Genomic DNA, 19522 nt, shown 5'->3' on the forward strand with positions numbered 1-19522 from the left:
TGAATGGTAGAATACACTTACTAACTGACTGCTATCTCTTATATTCTTTTCACAAACGTTTTCCAAGTTACTCAACAACAGCATTAAAAATTTGTTTTTTTTTTGGGGGGGTGGGATCTGCCAATCACCCTATTGCTATTTGGTCAGGTTCACAAAGGACAGGTTGAAATGCTAAGTTCTGTTGTGTGCCTTTGAAGAGAGTTAGAGAAACGAAAAGAATTAATAAGAGAATTCCTGAATTTGGGTCTTTGTGGTACAGAAATGGTCAGCATTGGTGGAAAGTAATAATGATTGAGCAGTAAGAAGTTATTTAGTATCATAATATGTGCACTGAAATGTTAAAAATTGATACAGTATGTCTGAGAGCAAAGATTTGTCCTTGCCAGTCCAAGGATTAATATATTGGCAGCATTATTTACTGCTAAGATGGATAATAGATGGATGTTGGGTAAATTAAAACTGAGAAAAACTGAAAAAGTAACTTAATGGTTCAAAGTGTGCTTAGCTGGAGTTAACTCAAAGGCATTAAGAAGGCTAAGAACATAGTTTACTTTAGACGCCAAAGTCTGCAGGGGCTTCCAGGAGTGAAATGTTTTACTTTGCATACTTTGAAGATACAGAACATAATGAGAAAATGGCATCTGAGAAGAAACCATCTGGAATCATTTGTTAAATGAAATAATTGAATTCTTAATTTAGAACAATTATTTGACAATACGTGTAATGTATACTTTAAAATATACTTTCCTTCTATTGATTTTTTTGTTGTATTTAGTTAAACAAAAATGAGGAGATGCTCAAGAACATCCTATAACATTTTCTTTCTAAGATCCATCTGCGATGGACATTCACTTTTGAGGCCAGTGGGCCTCTTTGTTACGTTTGTTAAACTCACTTTCTAAGCACAGCAGCTGCCACTTGTAAGAGCACAAACAGATGTAAGTAAACTTCCAACTAATATACATTGCTTAGTTTCTGGTCGTAAGTGGGAGTCAGTCTTCAGTTCTTAAAATGTAAATGGCAAGCAGGAATCAGCTTGAAGTTTGAAAACACAGCTTTGCAAACAAGCTCTCTCTCTGTCCGTGAGAAGCTGACAATAACTCATTACACCTTGTTTATTTAAACGCAAACAACAGGAATTCTGCAGATGCTGGAAATTCAAGCAACACACATCAAAGTTGCTGGTGAACGCAGCAGGCCAGGCAGCATCTGTAGGAAGAGGTGCAGTCGACGTTTCAGGCCGAGACCCTTTGTCAGGACTAACTGAAGGAAGAGTGAGTAAGGGATTTGAAAGTTGGAGGGGGAGGGGGAGATCCAAAATGATAGGAGAAGACAGGAGGGGGAGGGATAGAGCCAAGAGCTGGACAGGTGATAGGCAAAAAGGGATACGAGAGGATCATGGGACAGGAGGTCCAGGAAGAAAGACAAGGGGGGGGGGGTGACCCAGAGGATGGGCAAGAGGTATATTCAGAGGGACAGAGGGAGAAAAAGGAGAGTGAGAGAAAGAATGTGTGCATAAAAATAAGTAACAGATGGGGTACGAGGGTGAGGTGGGGCCTTAGCGGAAGTTAGAGAAGTCGATGTTCATGCCATCAGGTTGGAGGCTACCCAGACGGAATATAAGGTGTTGTTCCTCCAACCTGAGTGTGGCTTCATCTTTACAGTAGAGGAGGCCATGGATAGACATATCAGAATGGGAATGGGATGTGGAATTAAAATGTGTGGCCACTGGGAGAGAGCAGTTCAGGCTTATTAGGAATGGGATAAAGAGCTTCAAGAAGGATGGTAGGAACACAGGGTGAAATAGAGTACATTCCTCTGGATATGATTTCTACAATAGATTATTCATTTATCATTGGTATGTTTCTTTAGTTTATAGGAATTGTACCTGTGCTTTGGAAATTATTTGTATTTTAGAAATGCTTTGTCTTTTGGAAATGCTTTATGTTTTAGAAGTAGTTTCTAATGTGGAAAGTTCAAGATAGAAAACCTTTATGAGTTTTAAATGTGTTTTAAGAATGTTGTGAGGATTCAAATGAATATCACTGAAAATGAATGAACTGTGTTTTAAACTATTTTGTTAGCTGTAAATATCTTCTCCTTGGTACGGAGAGGGGAACCCACTGCTCAAATAGTGAGTATTGGCTGCTAAACCCGCTGTGGAGAATTAACAGTGAAGGAAACTAGTCTTTTAAGATTAGGCAGTGACAATATAATCTCCCTTTTGTGAGAGTACTTGTGGCTCTTTATATCTGATAGGGCTTAAGATCTTCATTCGAGTTTAGAATTTCACAGTCAACAAACCCAATACCATCAAACCAAATGCTCAAATGGTTCAGTTTAACATCAGAGAATGTATACCATATACAACCTGAAATTCTTACTCTTCACAGAAATCCATGAAATGAGAAACTCCAAAGAATGTATGATAGAAACATCAGAACCCCAAAGCTTTCCCTCCCCCTCCCATACATAAAGAGCAACAGAAGCATTGACCACCCTCCCCCCCCCCCCCCCCCCCACTATGCAAGCAATAGCAATAGCAGACCTTGATCTGGAGTCCATCAAAAACTACAGTCCATACACAAGCACTTGGGAATCTCAGACAGGCTCTCTCCCACCATCGAGGGAGGGAGAGATTGTTCCTGCAACAATGAGTGCGGAGACTAGCAACTTATTGTTCCAATGTTACAATCTTATGCATTGCTTCTCCAAGCTCCCTGACTAGAGGACTTATAGGATGAGAGAGAGAAGAAAAAAAAGAAAAAAAAAGTGATGATTTTCTTCACAATCATAGCCCTGCATTCTGGTGAGCAATTACTGGTTGTATTGTTCAGGGTATAAATTAATCACAACTTCCCCTGTCAATGTCTGAAGAATGAGTCTTCCCACAGTGCTGGACACCATAATGACTATTTGTTCCAGTTATGTTTGTGGGAACCTTCCCTGCACATATTCTTGCATCTTTGAGTATACAACAGTCAGTCAATGCTTTTTCAAAGTAATTCCTCGGGTGCAAGAGATCAGGACTCTTCTCTAAGATGTTATAATCTGTTATACAATCTAACTTATTTCACAACAAATATAATCACTAGTTTTTCACAATAATAAAAGAATCTACGGCAGCAAATGCTTATTGGGTATTAGATTTTTTTTAGTCTGATAACTTTTAAATAGTGCTTTTTCTCTCATTTGTTCTTTATTCGGGTTGTCACTGATTCTTATTTTTTAAATTTTTAAACTGTATCTATGTTTGTAGGTTTGGTTCTGACAAACTGATCTGTAGAAACTTAATATTCAGCTGGAACAACAGCAATCAAAAAAAGAATAAATTGAAAGCAATTAAATTCTTATTAAGCGGGTACAGATCGGTTTATTTAACTTTATGCAAATGAGCAAAATGGGTGAAAATAAATGATCAAGCTGTACATTTAGGTAACTGGTGCTAAAAATTCTGGGGCTTCTGTGATTAACAGCCATTTTGACTGATTTCTTTTTGAATTGTTGATTTCAGTTTTACTAATTCTAAGACACATTTTACTTCTAGTTTCTGTAATAGAGATTCTCCTTAACTCTCCTCTCTTGCTCAGACTATGAACATTCTCTCCTGTCTGCTCTCACTCTCTATCTGTTCATCTATCCAATAATTCCTTGTTTCCTGGCTGTTGTGACCTGTCCACACACATTTACTTATGTTGAGCAGACCTTCATCTGGCAAATAGTGAAATAGATTCCTGTCTTGGTGACAAGGCTCTGTATGGTGTAAAAACTTCCATGTGCAAATATCATCCATGAGTGGGCTTTGCTCAATGAAACAACTGACACTCAGAACATTCAATATTCCCTATTTCCGGTCCTTTGTACTCTCAATCCTGTTTTATTCATCCATAAAAAAATACTCACTTCTTGGTCCATCAGCCTATTTTTGCTAACTTGCTGACCACCAATCTTCCCTCCATAGTACACATATTATCTGATAGTGCCTTCAAATCAGTGTTCACTGGGGTCAATCTTCCCCCCATAGTACTCACATTATCTGATATTGCCTTCCCCTCTCCTTCAACTCTGATATCTTTGTGGTCTTGCACTTGCATCATACACCAGAGTGCTCTCTTCAGTTACCTGGAGGTAAATGTAAGCTTTGGTCAGGAACAGATGTCATCAGGTGATGCCCAACCTTCATAGAGTGTTTCAACCCTTAACCACTACACTCTCCGGTTGGCAGGTCAGCCGTGGTGGCCAAGTCACTGTCCATCTGCTCCTAAATTCCAGCTCAACTCCTCTCGTCTGCTCCATATCCAACAAGAGGCTCTTTTTGCTTCCTCCCCCATCCTGTGAGTTGCTTGATTCTTGTTCTTTTCATCAAGGCCCAGCACAGACAGCAACCTCCATGCCGATCTTGCTGGGAACCCTCTACACTGGGAACAGTCACGTCTGCCATCCTTTGTCCCGGTACTCCTGGACCAAGGACTGGTAAACTTAATGTAATTAAGTCATATGAACCAGTGAAATAATTTCACCATACACCTGTTGGTTGTTAGATTGCAATAGAGTGTACATGCATGTTTTGAATTTCCTGGAACATTCTTCAGATTATTATAAATATTACGAACCATACTCCAAGACTAGTTCACAGGCCATCTCCAAATATATTTAAACCGTCAACATTTTACTTAAAAACAGCATAACTGATGGTTCTTGTTGCCTGTCTAATGAGATTGAATTCACTGTGCATGGCAGTAATGGACACCCTTACCAGTCCAAGGACGTGTAAAATCCATGAAAAAGGTTAGGCTGTCAGAGAGAAACTGATACTTATTTGGTGGCAGTGACAGTGGATAAGTTACAGGATGCAGAGAGAAAGCAGCAGATTGAAAACAGCAATGATGCCCAGTCATTGTTTCCTCTAACATTTCCATTTTCATTACATTTTCGATTGACTGGTATGCTTCTGAAAGTAGGAAAAGGGTATGTCTGTGAAGGTTCACAGTCATCTAGGTCATTCTATATTAAGCAGTAGTAAATCAAGGCAACTGGACTTGCTGTGTTGTCTAGAAGACACATTTCGCCACTCATCCGAGAGGCTTCTTAAGTTCTGATCCATGGTGGGTAGTTTTCTGGCTGTAAAACTTTGTGAGTTGTTTAAAGGTGTAGCAATCACATGAGGCTCATTAACAGTCGTAGAAGTAATGCGAGGGTCACTAGTCGTATCTTTGCATGAGTGGAGGTGTGAACTGTTGTGGAAATGCCCGGGTAGTGATGTTAGGACCGCATTGTATGTAGCTGATAGGTGGTGTTGTACCCACCCCTCTGTTCAAGGAAGAAGTTTCTAGTTTGACAACGATGACTTCTTCAACCCCTCTTTCAAACCACCTGTCTTCCATGTCTTAAATGTGCACATTGTTATCATCAAAGGAGTATCCCTTGTCCTTTAGATGTAGATATACAACCGGGTCTTGTTCTGAGGTGTTGGGCTTCCTATGTTGGGCCATCCATTTCTGAAGTGGATAGCAAAAGGGTAATTTTCCTACCATCTCTAAAACTGCTGTCCAATTCCTCACTTGCCTACTCTATTTTTATTTATATTGTGCAGTTTAATGGAGACACTAAATGTCTTAACCTCTAATTTTATTTGACTATGAAGGATAAAATGTTACAATAATTAATCATTAACTGTACCTTCTAATTTCCACCCTCAGTTACATTTGATGTTGATCGGGATAAATGAAGAGATAGTTTTATATGCACAATGACAAGGAAATTCCTGACACTTGATATCTGTCCACATTCAACTACATTTATTTATTTTGAGCAGATCTTCATTTGGCAAATTCCTCAATGAATTGGACTCCAGTCTGGCTGGCAAGGTTCTTAATGGTGCAAAAGCTCCCACATGGAAATGGCATAAGCTGGCAGTGCTTGAATGGGCTATGCCCAGAGAAACACTCGACATTCAGAACATTTAGCACTGGTTTAAAAGAAATACAACACTCTATTGAAATAACTTCAAAATGTATTAAATCTTGTTAAAATAGAAAAATGAAAACCCCTAAAACACTTAATGGATGGTTTTATATTACCCCAATTAATTTAAAATGTGTGAAGTACCTGAAGCATACCTATCTCTCTTATATAGAACTGAGCAGAATCACTGAACTGACTCAGAATTTGACCTGGTTTTAGGTTCAGTGGACAGATACCCTGCATAATAATTGCATCATTGATGCTGTTGCGAAATCAACACTGACCCTCTTTGGAGAACTCAGGAACTTCATTGCCTGCACAGATTTAAGCTTCCTGACGTATAGGATAGCTTCTGAAAAACATTAGGATAGGACAAGACCAGATAGGTTATACCGCAGATTACTATGGGAAGCAAAATTTCTGGGGTATTGATGATGATCTTTGTGTGTTCTCTGGCCATAGAAGTGGTACTGAGGGAAAGTTATTCCATTATTCAAGAAAGGTTATAGGGATAATTCTGTGAATTATTAATCGATGAGTCTTAAAAGCATTGTTGGGCAAACTATTTGGGGTGGATTCTTAGGGAAAGGATTTATGAGCACATGGAGAAACATTGTCTTATTAGGGATAGTTAGCATGGATTTCTGATACTCAGATCATGCCTCATGAACCTAAATGAGTTTTTTCAGGGGATGACAAAATAAATTAATGAAGATCAAGCAATGGACGTGGTGTCTTTAGATTTTAGGAAGGCATTTGAAAAGCTTCCCCATGGTAGGCTTATCCAGAAAGCCATGAGGGAAGGGATTCATGGAAACTTAGCTGCATAGATTCAGAAATTGGTTGCCCACAAGAAGGAAGGGTGGTAGTAGGTGGAGTGTATTCTGCTTGGATGGCTTACGATGTTTTGTAAGGATTTATTGTAGTGCCACTGCTCTCGGTGACTTTTACAAACGACTTGGCTGAAGAAGTGGAGGGATGGGTTAGTAAGTTTGGTAGAAGGTTGTTGAAGGTTACAACAGGATTTAGACAGGCTTCAGAGTTGGACAGAAAAGTGGCAGCTGGAGTTCAATCCAGAAAAGTGCGAAGAGATGCACATTGGAAGGTCGAACTCGAAGGCAGAGTACAAGGTTAATGGTAGGGTTCTTAGCGATGTGGAGGGACAGAGGGATCTTGGTCTCCATGTCCATAGATCCTCCAAAATTGTAATGCTAATTGATGGGATGGATAACAGTGTACTGGCCCTCATTAATAGGGGGATTGTGTTCAAGACTCAAGAGGTAATGTTGCAGCTCCATAGAACTCTGGTTAGACCATACTTAAAGTACCATGTTCAGTTCTGGTCACCTCATTACAGGAGATGATGTGGAAGCTTTAGAGAGGGTGCAGATGAGATTTATCATTATGCTACTCATGTTAGAGAACGTGTCATATGAGGAAAGGTTGCACGAGCTAGGGCTTTTTCCTTTGGAGCAATGGTAGATGACAGGTTATTTGATACAAGGGTATGAGATTATGATATGAATAGATAGAGTGGACTGCCAGCATCTTTTCCCCAGAGTGGCAGTACCAATGCTAGAGTTCATCTATTTATTATGAGTGGAGGAAAGTTTAGGGGATATATCAGAGGTTGGCTTTTTACACAGAGAGTTTTGGGTGCATGGGACACACTGCCAGGGGTAGTGCCTGATACAATAGGGACATTGAAATACTCTTAGAAGGTACATAGATATGTACAAAACAGAGAGTTATGAGCTGTGTAAGAGGGAAGGGCTAGATTGACCATAGGTATGTTTACCTAGGTCAGCATAACATCATGGGCTGAAGGACCCACACTGGGCTGTACTGTTCTATGTTCTAAGTGATGGCAACTTCACAAAGGCCAGCAAAACTTCTCTGATAAACTGATCTCATGTGTTTCAGTATACAATACAGTGTTATGCAAAATCTTCTGAACAAACATAAATCATCAATTTTCATACAACAGCAGATTTTTTGATCGCTAATTATGTGAATGACTCTGATAGTTCAATGGATTAGTTACAGTGCCAAAAAACAGTTTGATGTAAAAGTTACAATTTGGTCCAACTCTGTATAATCTTCAGGTTGTGTGCTCAGTGGAGCATTAAAGTCTTCTCTTTCATGGCAATTGAAAACAAAATTGCTGGGTTCTGATTGTGCATTGAACAGACTGCGTTATAACTGATCTAACAAGCCACTGAGGAATTGTTCAGTTAGTGTTTCTCAGCAGATTAATTTGCAAAGTTTTCAAACTTTGCAGTAAGATGCAAAATTTGAGTGAAAAGTAAACTAGTGGCTGTTCCTCTGAGCAGGATGTGCTCAGAAGAATGTTACAAGAGGTAAAACACTATTGGCTACTTTATTAATTTGTTATTTTGGTATAATGGATTTAATGTCTCAACCTGTTCTAGAAATAATTGAGACTAAATAAAACTGGAGCTGTCAGCAACTGTAAAGTGTGATGTTAGCGGTAACGTGGAGTCATAGAGAAGTACAACAGAGAAATAGGCCTTCTGGCCCATCTAGTCCATGCTGAAACCATTTAAACTGTCTACTCCTAATGACCTGCACCCTCCATATCCCTACTATCTATGTACCTATCCAAACTTCTCGTAAATGTTGAAATCAAGCTTGCAAGGACCACATGTACTAGCAGCTCTTTCCACACTCTCATGACCCTCTGAATAAAGAGGTTTCCCCTCATGTTTCCCATTAAACTTTTCACCTTTTACCCTTAAGCCATGACCTCTGGTTGCAGTGCCACCTAACCTCAGTGGAAAATGCCTGCTTGAATTTACCCTATCTATATCCCCTCATAATTTTGTATACCTCCATCAAATCTCCTCGCAGTCTTCTATGTTTGAAAGAATACAATTCTAACCTGTTCAATCTTTCCTTATAATTCAGGTCCTCCAGACCTGGCAACATCCTCATAAATTTTCTCTGCTTTCTTTCAACCTCGTTTACATCTTTCCTGTAGGTAGGTGATCAAAACTGCACCTAATACTCCAAATTAGGCCTCAACAACCTCTTATACAACTTCTACATAACATTCCAACTTCTGTACTCAGTACATTGAGTTATGAAGGCCAATGTGCCAAAAGCTTTCTTTATGACCATATCTACCTGCAACACCACTTTCAACAAAATTTGTACCTGTATTCCCAGATCCCTTTGTTCTACCACACTCCTCGGTACCCTACTGTTCACTGTAAAAGACCTACACTGGTTGGTCTGACTGATGTGCAAAACCTTACACCTGTCTGCATTAAATTCTATCTGCCATTTTCAGCCCATTTTCCCATTTGATGCAGATCCCTCTCCATGCCACAATGGCCCTCCTATCTGTCTACCACACCCCCAGTCTTGGTGTCATTCGCAAATTTGCTGATCCAGTTATCCACATTATCATCCAGATCATTGATATAGATGACAAACAACAAAGGACCTCTGCACATCACTAGTCACAGGCCTCCAGATTAGACTAAATCAAAAAGATGCAACAATCTATAGCTGAAGTCTAATAGACTTAAACAGATTGTTTTGCATTGCCAGTTGTAAAAACCAGTGGGGATCACAGTGGTGACTTAGCAATAATATAGCTTGAACACCAGCACTGCTCTGATCCAGAAGGGCAAGATTCCAGTGATGTGATTTCTATTTTTTTGAACTGATGTCAGTATGCATTTCTGGTGAGTGTGTTACTTCTTTACCTGTATAACTTCCTGGTTGCTATTGGGTCAGGGATGGGATAGTCACAATATGAATCCAGGTGCTGCATAAAGTATCGAGTAAGTGGGAGGAAGTTTAGGAGCATTGATGTACAGAGAGATCTTGGGCTGTACTCCAAAGCTTCCTGAAAGTAGCATCACCAGTGGATGGGGTTTTACAAGGGTTATGGCGTGCTAGCCTTCACTCATCATGACGTTGAATCTTAAAGTTGGGAAGTCATACTGATGCTGTATAAAACTTTACTTAAGCCACACATGGAGTATTGTGTACAGTTCCTGGTCACCGACTCTAGGTAGGATGTGGAGGGTCTGAAGAGGATGCAGGTGAGGTTTACCAGAATACCTTCCAGGTGTGGTGATAGCCCACCTGTCAGTCTGTTAGTGGTCATGTACTGTATTCCGTGCTCCTGGTGTGGCCGCCTGTATATTGGTGACCCCCGATGTAGGTTGGGAGACCGCTTTGCTGAGCACCTACGCTCCACCTGCCAGAAAAATTGGGATCTCCCGATAGCCCCCCATTTCCATTCCAGTAATTGCACCCCTCCTTCACTGTTCCCCATTCCTGTTTCTTTCTCTCACCTTTTACCTTACCTTCCCCTCATCCTCCTCTGGTGCTTCTCCCCCTTTTCCTTCTTCCATGGTCTTCTACCCTCTCCTGTCAAATTCCCCCTCTTCCAGCCCTTTATCTCTTTCACCAATCAACTTCTCAGCTCTACACTTCACCCCCTCCCCCTCTCCTGTTTCACCTATCACCTTCCACCTTGTACTTCATCCTCCCCCCCCCCAACCTTCTTACACTGACTTCTTATCTTTTTCTCCAGTCCTGATGAAGGGTCTCATCCTGAAACATCGACTGTTTATTCCTTTCCATGGATGTTGCCTGGCCTGCTGAGTTCCTCCAGCATTTTGTCTGTGTTACCAGAATAATGCCTGGAATTGGGCATGTTAGCTATGAGGAGAGGTAAGACAAACTTGGAATGTTTTCTCCTCATCTTCAGAGGCAAAGGGTGACCTGATAGAAAGATATAAAAATAACAATATGTACAGTGTCTTTTTCCCAGAGTCAAAATATTAAATACTAAAATGCATAGGTTTAAGCTGAGAGGGCAAAGGCAATTTGTGAGGCAAGATGTTTTTGACGCAGAAAGTGGTAGATTGCTGGAATGAGCTGCCAGGGAGGTAATAGAGCAGATACAATTACAATGTTTGAGGCATTTAGATATTTGACCAGTCAGTTAATAGAGAGAATATGGGCCATGTGCAGGCAGATTGATTTCATTTAGATTGTCATCATTGTTGCCAGGCTGAATGGCCTGTTCCCTTACCGTACTGTTCTGTGGTCAATGTTCGTCTAACAGCTATTTCAAGACTTTTGGTTTTAACTGGACACGTGGGAGCTCGAGAAGGTGAGATAGTATTTAACAGAGTCATAGAACACTACAGAACAGGAGCAGGCCCTTTGGACTATCAGGTCTGTGCTGTACTATTAATCTGCCCGGTACCACCAACCGGCACCCTGACCATGGCTTTCCGTACCCCTCCCATTCACGTACCTGTCCAAATTTCTCTTAAATGTTGAAATTGATCCCACATCCACCACTTCTGCTGGTGGCTCATTCCACACTCTCACCACCCTCCGAGTGAGGAAGTTCTCTCTTATGTTCCCCTCAGATATTCACCCTTAACCCATGACCTTTAACCTTAGTCTCACATAACCTCAGTGGAAAAAGGCAGCTTGCATTTACCCCATCTATACCTCTCATAATTTTGTGTAGCTCTGTCACATCACCCCTCTTATCTTACACCCCATGGAATAAAGTCCCAACATCTTCATTCAGGTCCTCAAGTGCTAGCAAAATCCTTGTAAATTTCCTCTGCACTCCTTCAATCTCATTGATATATTTCCTGTAGGTAGTTGACTGGAACTGCACACAATATTCCAAATGAGGCCTCATCAATATCTTATGTGACTTCAGCACAACATCTCAACTCCTGTACTCAGTAATCTGAATTATGAAGTGCAGTGAGTCTAAAGCTCTCTTTACAGCCCTATCTTTCTGTGATGTCTTAGCAGTGTGGAGGAACAGTGGGATCTTGGGGTCCATGTTCACCTCCCTCAAACTTGCCCTGCAAGTTGATAAGGTGGTTACAAAGGTGTATGGTGTATTGGCCTTCATTAGTCTGGTGATTGAATTCAAGAGCCTCAAAGTAATTTTGCAGCTCGAGAGAACTGGTTGGACAACACTTGAAGTATTGTGTGTAGTTTTGGTTGCCTCATTACAGGAAGGATATGAAGGGCTTAGAGAGGGTGCAGAAGATATTTACCAAGATGCTGCCTGGATTAGAGAGCATGTCTTTTAAGAATAAGTTGAGCAAGTTAAGACTTTTCTCTTTGGAGTGAAGGAGGATGAGAGATGACTTGATAAAGATGGATAAGACAATAGAAGGAATAGATAGAGTGGACAACTAGCATCTTTTTTTTTCCTGGGGTGGAAATAGCTAATACTAGAGGGAATAATTTTAAGGTGATTGGAGGCAAGTATAGGGGGTGTGTCAGAGATTGGTTATATACACAGAGATTGGCGGGAGCCTGGAATGCACTGCTGGGGTAGCGGTAGAAGCAGATGCATTAGGGACACTTAAGAGTGAGGCACATTTATGAAAGAAAAGTAAAGTGTAAGGGAGAGCAAAATAATTGTTACTCTGAATGGATCTGATGTAGCACACACAAAAAATCTGTAGTAAGATAAAGAACACAATAGTGATTTAAAAAACACAATAAATACAAATGTATAAAATAGCTTAGATACACAAATTGATCGAATGTCCATGAAGTGATGCTAGGCACAGGAGTATCTGTACATAAGGTGACCGACAAGATATGATAAAGTTGTGGTGTTTGGGGTGTGGAAGGGTGGGTTAGTGGGTAGAGGTGTTGATCAGCCTCATTTGTCTAACTCCAGCAATTACAGGCCCAGAGCCACCAAACACTCCTCATACATTGACCCCTTCTTTCTGGAATCGTTCTTGTGAACTTCCTCTAGACCCTCTCTGATGCCTGCACATCTTTTCTTAGATAAGGGGCCCAAAACTGCTCCAATAGTTGAAGTGCGGTCTGACCAATGTCTTATTTAGCCCTCAGCATTACATCCTTGCTTTTATATTCTAGTCAACTCGAAATGAATGCAAACATGACATTTGCCTTCCATATGACTGACTCAGCTTGCAAGTTAACCTTCAGAGAATCCTGCATGAGGACTCCCAAGTCCCCTTGCACATCTGAATTCTAAAATTTCTCCCAGTTTAGAAAGAAATCTATGCTTTTATTCCTCTACCAAAATGCATTACCATATACTTCTATATACTATATTCCATTTGCCACTTCTTTACTCATTCTTCCAATCTGTTTAAGTCCTTTTTCAGACTCCCTGCTTCCTCAACACTATCTGACCTTCCATCAGTCTTTGTATTGGCTGCAAACTTGGCAACAAGGCCATCAACTCCATTATCAAAATCATTGACATATAAGGTGAAAAGAAATGGTCCCAACATCGATGCCTGTGGAACATCACTAGTCACTGGCAGCTAGCCTTAAAAGACACCCATTATTCTCACTCTTTGCATCCTACTAGTCAGCCAATGTTCTATCCATGCTATGTCTTTCCTATAATACCATTGGCTCTTATCTTGCTAAGCAGCATCAAGTGCAAAATCTTGTCAAAGGCCTTCTAAAAATCCAAGTAAAGAATATCCACTGATTCTGTTTTATCAATGCTGCCTATTATATCCTCAAAGAATGCAAACAAATTTGTCAGGCAAGGTTTTCCCTTAAGGAAGCCATGCTGACTTTGGCCTATTTTATCATGTGCCTCCAAGACCTCATCCTTAATAATGGACTCCAACATCTTCCCAACCACTGGGGTTAGGATATCTGGCCTATAATTTCTTTTCTTCTGCCTCCCTGTCTTCTTAAAGAGTGGAGTGACATTTTTAATTTTTCAGTCCTATGGAACCATTCCAGAAACTAGTGATTGTTGAAAGATCATTACTAATGCCTCCACAGTCCCTCCAGCAACCTCTTTCAGAACCCTGGAGTGTAGTCCATCTAGTCTAGGTGACTTATCTATCTTCAGAACTTTCAACTTTCCAGGCACCTTATCCTTAGTAATAGCAAATACACTCACTTCTGCCTCTCGACATTTTTGAATTTCTGGCATACTGCTCATGTCTTACACAGTGAAGACTGATACAAAATACTTATTAAGTTTGTCCAGCAATTTTTGTTCCCCATTACTACCTCTCCAGCATCAATTTCCAGCAATCTGATACCAACTTTCACCTCTCTTTTACTCTTTATATATCTGATAAAACTTTTGGTATCTTCCTTTGGCTAGCTTTCCTTAATATTTCCTCTTTTCTCTCTTTATGTCTTTTTTAGTTATCTTCTGTTGGATTTTAAAAACTTCTAATCCTCTAACTCCCCACCAATTTTGCTACATTATATGGTCTTCCATTTGCATTTATGCTGCCTTTGACTTCCCTTGTCAGCTATGGTTACGTCATCTTGCCTTTGGAATACTTCTTCATCTTTGAGGTGCATCTATTCTGCATCTTCTGAATTGTTCCCAGAAACTCCAGTCGTTACTTTTCTGCCATCATCCCTGCTAGTGTCCCCTTCAAATCAACTTTGGTCAGCTCCCCTCTCATGCCTCTGTAATTCCCTTTACTCCACTGTAATGCTGATACATCTGAATTAAGCTTCTCCCTCTCAAATTGCAGGGTGAATTCTATCATGTTATGATCACTGCTTCCTAAGGGTTCCTTTGTTGAGTTCTGTTCATTTGGCCTATGTGAGCATTTAGTTGGCATGCACACTTTCCCTGTTATGGGCACATGTGTGAGGATGAGAGGAGATTGTGGGAATAAAGATGGCGGCCCTCATATATTATTCAGAGACGATGAAAGTGAAGTTGTTTCAATGAAAGAAAAACTTGTCTCTGATGTTTGAACATTAACAGTGGTAACAGATGATGGTTTCCAATTATCGGATCCTGCCGGCATTTGATGAGTGCAAGCCTTAAGAAAGCTGGAAAAATGAAACTGGAGTATGGACTCGTGTTGCAGTACTCAAAAAGGATAAGCTGGCCCTTGCGGTTGTGCTGTCACTTTTGGGAAGAGTGAGACTGAGATTGGAATTTCACTAGAAGATTTTAACAAAGATTATGGTATGAATATGTTAAGAAGTATACTTGACTTAGTTTTTCTGAAGGAAGAAAAAGATCGGATTTATGAAGCATATTCAGGCTTTGACAAAGTTTCCAGGGACAGTCCCAGAAATATGGCTGAATATATGATTCATTTTCAACAAATATACAGTTGCATGCATAAATACAAAATGGGACTTCCTGACACAATATTAGCTTTTAAAGTGTTGGATACTGTGTGTCTAGACATAAAGGACAGACAACTGGTGTTAACTGCATGTACAGAACTTACATTAGCATCTATGAAATTGGCACTGAAGAGGATTTTTGGAGAAAAGTCTGCCAAGACAACAGTTGGAATTAGTTTGAGTCAGGAATTGGCATACTTCAGTGAGCAGAAACGAGAGTATAGCAAGAATAGATCCCAGAATGACCAGACAAGGGTACTATTACATGGCACAAATCTATTAAACAAGTCTAGCAGGAGATCAAAGTGTACATGTTTTCAAAGTGCTTACCATTGGGCAAAAAATTGTCCCCACACAGAGTTGAACAAGTTAGGCTAACTTGACAATGAGTGCAATATCACTAGTAGAAGAGTGCAATATCATATTTTTTGCAAAGGAATCACTTACTAATGCATAGGCATCTGAGGTAGGGATTTTGATGATACATTCTCTAAGGAAAATTGGGGGCAGTACTGGAAATGGAGAATGACCAAGCATCAATGCTTCAACAGCCAGTGTCTCTTGAGCTCATCAGCTCTGGGCATTACTATGTGCACATTCTAGATAAAGGAATTACCGAGGATCGATGTGAGAATGAAATACAGACTGTTGCAGAGAACATGACCATAGATGAGAAACGCAAAGTGTTGCTCAAACTTTGCACACTTTGGACACGCTTCAACTGATATACCTCAGAAACTGCTCCAGAGTTCAGGAAACAAAGACGCTGGCTATTTTTCCATTCCAAAGCAGATAGTTGACAGCTGTGAGATATGCCAAGAACTTAGAAAACCCAAACCCAATCCTACGGTCGGTCTTCCATTAGCATCTGAAAACAATGAAATAGTAGCCGTAGACATACATGAACTGGAGCAAGGAGTGTGGTATCTCCAGATCATTGATGAGTTCACACACTTCTGTGCCGGTAGCACTGTAAAGGCAAAGAGATCCCCAGAGACCCCCACCTATAGTGCAATGTCCTTGTTGATGGATTAATTCTGAAGTAGCAGCTGGCATCCACCTTACTTATCCCCAGCTATGCCCTCTTCAGCACTATCTGTGCTACAGGTGAACACCTCTGTCAGTTCCTCAGCTAGCCTCCCCTCAGCACTGTCTGTGCTGTGTGGCACTGTATCACGTGTTTTTGCGTCACTCTCCATGGAGTTCTGGTCATCTTCAGTTTGTGCTTTATGTAGTCTGGAATGATGCAGCCTCACATATGTACCCCCATGTCTCACGAATACCATGGCACCATCCAGACCAGTGACAACTCCAGGATCTTTCCATTCTGTACAGTCTGCTCTTTTGTAATACACTTTGTCCCATGTCATAGCTCTCATCTGTAGAATGGAGCTGTCCCCTCAGAGCTCTTCGAATTCTCTCTGTGCGCTCTGCTTCAGCGAAAGCCTTCCTTGATGTATGCAGTGCTGAAATATGTTTCCCAATCCATTCACTCCTTGTAGTGCCCTCTAGAGCAGGTGGCCTGTCAACTGATACCGAGGGAAGGTTTGTGTTCTGGCTGAGCACAAGCTGATACGGGCCATAGCCATGTACATTGTGCATGGTATTTTTTTGCCATTCGGGCCCAGTCCAGAGCTGTATTCCAATCACAGCCATCGCTTGAGCAGAAATCATCGCAAATGGAATGACAACATGGAAGTTTCAGTCTTAAAACAGGACAAATTGTGAGATTTGCAGACAAAAACACTGGTATCTCATACAAAGCTGAAGTCTTAGGACGTGCAGGGAAAGCCACTAGGAAAAACAAAAGTTGGCACAAGTTGAATCATCTAGAACCAGCCACAGTCGCTGGCACTGCAGGGCCAGATGACATGTCATGTGTAGACAGACTTTCTATTGAACCAAGTACAGATCTGGCTGGACCACCAGAGAAATATCAAGTTGAAGATGTCCTAGTAACTAAGGAGGTGTCATTTCAATCTGCAAAACAGGATGAAATCAATAGTTGGAGAAATAATAGAGTGTTTCTGGAAGTCTGAGACAGTGGCCAAAATGCAGTGTCTACAAGCTGCGTGAGCACCCTGAAAGAAACTCGCCTGCTAGCGATAGGTTTTGAGGAACTGAACATAGGGGGAACTCCAAAAAGACTCACCAACACACGCATCAGGGTCTCTCTGCCTACCTTTCTCAGTTCCAATTCCAAGAACATAAAAACCGTATTCTTAAAGGGAATGGAGTTGTCATGCGACATTTACATTCAGCCTCCTGAATCCTGGGGATTTTCCCTGGCCTGAGGCGAGAAGTGAAAGGATATCGTAGAAACTCAGGAAGTGTGTGTGTGTGTGGTCTAGTAGATACATCACTCTACGGGTATAAAAAGGTGAGGGAAACAATGTAAACAGCTGGAAAGATGTCACAAGTGGATCCAGCTATTTTCACTTGCAAGATTCAGAATGTCATGTGATTGGAAAATTTGCCTGTCATTCAGATGACCTCATATGGGGAGGCTCACAAAACTTTGCCACAGCAGTCAGAATCAGAATCAGAATCAGGTTTATTATCACCGGCATGTGACGTGAAATTTGTTAACATAGCAGCAGCAGTTCAATGCAATGCATAATCTAGCAGAGAGGGAGAAAAAAATAATAATAATAAAATAAAACATATTAAATAAACAAGTAAATCAAAATAGATTATTTAAAAATGTGCAAAAACAGAAATACTGTATATTTAAAAAAAAGTGAGGTAGTGTCCAAAGCTTCAATGTCCATTTAGGAATCAGATGGCAGGGTGGAAGAAGCTGTTCCTGAATCGCTGAGTGTGTGCCTACAGGCTTCTGTATCTCCTCCCTGATGGTAACAGTGAGAAAAGGGCATACCCTGGGTGCTGGAGGTCTTTAATAATGGACGCTGCCTTTCTGAAGCATCGCTCCCTAAAGATATCCTGGATACAGTACTTTGTAGAATAGTACCCAAGATGGAGCTGACTAGATATACAACCTTCTGCAGCTTCTTTCGGTCCTGTGCAGTAGCCCCTCCATACCAGACAGTGATGCAGCCTGTCAGAATGCTCTCCATGGTGCAACTATAGGATTTTCTGAGCGAATTTGTTGAAGCCAAATCGCTTCAAACTCCTAATAAAGTATAGCCGCTGTCTTGCCTTCTTTATGACTACATCAATATGCTGGGACCAGGTTAGATCCTCAGAGGTCTTGACACCCAGGAACTAGAAGCTGCTCACTCTCTCTACTTCTGATCCCTCTATGAGGATTGGTACATGTTCCTTCGTCTTACCCTTCCTGAAGTCCACAATCAGCTTTTTCATCTTACTGACTTTGAGTGCCAGGTTGTTGCTGCAGCACCATTCCACTAATTGGCATATCTCACTCCTGTACACCCTCTTGTCACCCTCTGAGATTCTACCAACAATGATTGTACCGTCAGCAAATTTATAGATGGTGATTGAGCTATGCCTAGCCACGCAGTCATGTGTATATAGAGAGTAGAGCAGTGGGCTAAGCACACACCCCTGAGGTGCACCAGTGTTGATCATCAGCGAAGAGGATATGTTATCACCAATCCGCACAGCCTGTGGTCTTCCGGTTAGGAAGTCGAGGATCCAATTACAGAGGGAGGTACAGAGGCCCAGGTTCTGCAACTTCTCAATTAGGATTGTGGGAATGATGGTATCAAATGCTGAGCTTTAGTCGATGTACTCCAGGGAGTGCGAAGCGCAGAAGCAAATATCACTGTAATGATTGTACGCTCTAGTATCAATTGTTTGGCGACAATAAGGTATAAAGTATGAACAGCATCCTGACGTAGGTGTTTGCGTTGTCTAGGTGGTCTAAAGCCGTGTGAAGAGCCATTGAGATTGTGTCTGCCGTTGACCTATTGTGGCGATAGGCCAATTGCAATGGGTCCAGGTCCTTGCTGAGGCAGGAGTTCAGTCTAATCATAACCAAACTCTCAAAGCATTTCATCACTGTCGACGTGAGTGCTACCGGGCGATAGTTGTTAAGGTAGCCTACATTATTCTTCTTTGGCACTGGTATAATTGTTGCCTTTTTAAAGCAAGTGGGAACCTCCCCGTAGCAGTGAGAGATTGAAAATGTCCTTGAATACTCCCGCTAGTTGGCTGGCACAAGTGTTCAGAGCCTTACCAGGTACTCCATCGGGACCTTCTGCATTGCGAGTGTTCACTCTCTTTAAGACGCTCAGCTAAGGCTCATTGTCTTCAGTGATGACTCATTTGGAAATCCTCCTGATGCAGGTAATCAAGGAGGACATTTTATTGTACTGACAGGAGAAGAGGGAAGATTTTCACCTCTCTGTTGACAAGCAAACAAGATCCAAAGTGTTGTATGTAGTACATTGGAGAAGCCTTTGTAATGTCTGAAGGCATTGACAATGCT

The sequence above is a fragment of the Mobula birostris genome, chromosome 6 (assembly GCF_030028105.1).
Source record: "Mobula birostris isolate sMobBir1 chromosome 6, sMobBir1.hap1, whole genome shotgun sequence".
Lineage (NCBI taxonomy): Eukaryota > Metazoa > Chordata > Chondrichthyes > Myliobatiformes > Myliobatidae > Mobula > Mobula birostris.